The sequence below is a fragment of the Anarrhichthys ocellatus genome, unplaced genomic scaffold (assembly GCF_004355925.1).
Source record: "Anarrhichthys ocellatus isolate YVR2014 unplaced genomic scaffold, GSC_Weel_1.0 scaffold71, whole genome shotgun sequence".
NCBI classification, from domain to species: Eukaryota; Metazoa; Chordata; class Actinopteri; order Perciformes; family Anarhichadidae; genus Anarrhichthys; species Anarrhichthys ocellatus.
The window spans coordinates 1,154,436-1,157,932 of NW_022280101.1; positions in this window are offsets into that span (position 1 = coordinate 1,154,436).

Genomic DNA, 3,497 nt, shown 5'->3' on the forward strand with positions numbered 1-3,497 from the left:
GAAGCTCTTCATCTTCCTCTCAGGTCGTCCCTCATCTGAACCGGATGAGCCGCTGCGCTCACTATCTGCAGCTCTGACGTCGAGAGGAAAACCCAGATAACATCAAATCACCCACAACGTAAAGTTCAATTATGCCTAATAGTTTCACAATAAAAGCAGCACAACTTAAGTCATTCTCCTTCATCTGTTAAGACTTAAATAGTACAAAATAGTATTTTATGCTTTAACTTGTGTGCCGCATCAACACCAACAGAAACTAGTTTTAAAAGGCAATATGTTAAAAATAAAAACTCCTCAAACATTATAAACCTGCAAAAACATGCGGATTTAAAAAGTCTTTTAATAAATGAAGTTGTCTGTTTCTCTCACAATAAAAATCATTGAAGGATTCAGTACAATACTCACTTTCTTTTAGATCTATTTTAGTCTAAAACAACTCGTTCACCAGCTACTCACAGACTTTGTCTTTCAGCTGCTGGACACGTAGACTTCAGTGGATTTTTCGAACAACAACAAAACGGTAACAAAAGCATTAATATTCTACTGCCGATGCCAAACCCAGAGCATTAACACATTTTTGTTGCAAACTTCAACCTCATAATTACGTCCGTATGCAAAAGGCAAAGTATTTAAAAGAGAAAAAGGGAGTCCAACTGCGTCCTTCTGTTAGAAACTGTCTCATATATAAAACACAGAGCGGCCTCGGCTGCCAGCTCTAAAATGTTCTTAAATGTCAGCACCCCCCCCCCCCCCCCTAATTTTTTAGGCAGGTGGGGAAAATAAAGTGAACCTGAAAATTCAAAAGAGCTCATGAATAAATGAAAGGCGTTTTGGCTGAAGTGGTTGTCATTCCATCAGACCGACGCAGCCACCTGTGGTCGTGATAAGGAAATAACTGTGGAGCACAAAGCCCGCAGGAGCCGCTGAACGATCCCGCACTCATTTCACACAATGGACGTCAGCGAGCAACAATGAAATCCTCCATCAAATACTTTCTAAAGTTCAGAGAGAAAGGTTCAAGTGAGGGAATACTGCTGTTGAATGATTCCGGCAACCATAAATGACCAAAGAATTTCACTGATATTATAAGCGTCATTATTCACGCATTTCACACCCGGTGACCAAGTGTTCATGGAAAAGGTTTTCACACCAACTCAATCTGCATTTGACAGGTTTTTTTGGGTACTTGTGCTAAAAAACACACCTCAGATCAGTGAAACAAAAACTGACTTTCTTGATGTTTTAATCTACGTTGGGTTGATTGGTGGATGTCTCCGGGACAGGTTGTAACCACAGACTGTATGTAAGAAGTGGACGTCGTCATCGTGATGTCACCCCCGTTGGTTTGTGGACTGACGTTTTGAAGCCTGGAGTTCGGGGAATTAGCCGTCACCATGTTGCTTTACCCTATTTGGAATGAGGAGGAGTGACGTAGAGACGCCTTATACGTCTATGGTGGCGTCAGCGACCTGTCAATCACAGAAAGCCCGCCCTAAAGCATTGTGGTCTGTCTGACTCTAAATGGACCATAATGTTCTAAATGAACATCATGCTGTATTGAAGAAGACTTGAAACTAGAGATTGAGACCATAAACTCATGTTTACAATGTTTACTGAGGTAATAAATCAAGAGAGAAGTAGAGTCATCTTCTCATAGACTTCTATACAATCGGAGGAGTCGCCCCCTGCTGGTCAGTAGACAGAATGCAGGTTATAAAACACTTCACTCTTCAAAACCAGAGGTTGCCGCCTGTTTGTAACATCGGGGTCAAATGTTTCATGAGGAATCTGACATTTGATCTGCAGTGTCGGCATCCGTGTTGCCGTCCTGTCTCTCTTCTTCTTCGTCATACTCCTCATCTCTTTGTCTACAGGCGGACGAAACTTTGTCTATCTTGTTGCTTCCCGTGGAAAAGCTGCAATGGCCATGAGGCTGAGAGACAAACATCTGGAAGATGAACAGTCTCCCTGTGACCTGAGCGAAAACAGCTAGATCTGAGATCTGACGGTTCAGGTTCAATTAAAAGCATCAGGCAATACTCTATATTACTATCATTGTCAATGAAAACCATGAATCATTAATCCATCCCTCAATACTTTACAATATGCCTGTCCGAGGCTCTCAGCCCGAAGCGCCGTTCGTGCAAAATAATGCACTATACAGAAATGCACTACTGCTTAGTTTGGTTTTGTCTGTCATGCGTTTGTCATGAATGGGCTACAAGTGAATTTCTTCGTGCATCCCTGTGTTGCATAATGATAAAAAAAAAAAAACAGTCCTTGAAATAAGTTTATAAAGCTTTCTGCTTCATCTGAATACAAAGAAACTTTGACAGTGAAAACCGGGAAAGCTGGACTGAAAAAAAAACAACAAAAAAACAAAAGAATCCTGCTGTCAGGTGTTCTGGTGTGAACCAGTAATTTGGGACTGAACGCTTTCCTCCTGCTGTGGTTTGGGTGATGGGCGAGATGCATTAATAGCTTTAATGGAAAGCACTGTTCACACATGTAGAGATAAATAACAATCATTTAAATACATTTCTCTGAGCCCAGTTCTTACAGCACTTTTTAGTCAAAGAGATTTACAAGTATTAAAGTAAGAGGGCTGAAGGAAAAAGTATGTTATGTTAAAGTAATACATTTAATAGTCAACAGCGGAAAAGGGTTTAGATAAATAAGGAAATAAGGAAATAGATTTCCTCTGTTCTACAGCTGAAAGGCCTATAAAGTGATGCACTTATCACCTTAGAGACAACATGAGACTGAGAACTGAGGGGTTCAATATAATGTTGTTCATTTGCAATTAAAACACGCATCACATCCACTAATAACTAGAAGGGCACTCTGAGAGGAGCAGACCTTCTCCAAGGCCAAAACTGCTTCAAACTTGAATTCTCCCGCGCTCCATCCTTCCGGTGGGGCATCAGGTTGGACAAAAATCTACATCTTAAGCATCACCTTGGAAATCCAACTAAGAAAAGCTAAGTTCACACTTTGTTTTTAATACAGATTAAAGAGTCAGGTTTCTCTCCATCCTCTCGTTGAAGTCCACTAGGCTACGGTGAAACCATTTACAGATTTGCTCGTATCAAACTTTGGCCCGACTTGGTCCACTTCATCACGCTGCGTTGAGATATATTTCAAACTTGAGACTCATCACTGCACATTGTACTGTCTTCTTCTTCACTTGTCTATTTTAATGTACAAGGCCATCGGCAGGTTACCCATGTACATATGCTTTACGTTTGTACAAAATACAATCTTAGGTCCAATAACTGGCTGGGCTTTGAGCTGCCACCGGCCCTTTTATTGAGGCGGTTGGAATGATTTTGGTCTAGTCTCAATCTGGAGTCCCTCGTGTCTCTCTGGCTTTAATCAGCAGTTATCTGACTTTAACTTCAAACTGTTCTTGCAACAATGCGGAACAATTTTGTCACGTCTTGTTGCCTTTTTGTCCGTATGTCCCGAACACTATCTGTGTTCGTTAAACCTCTTCT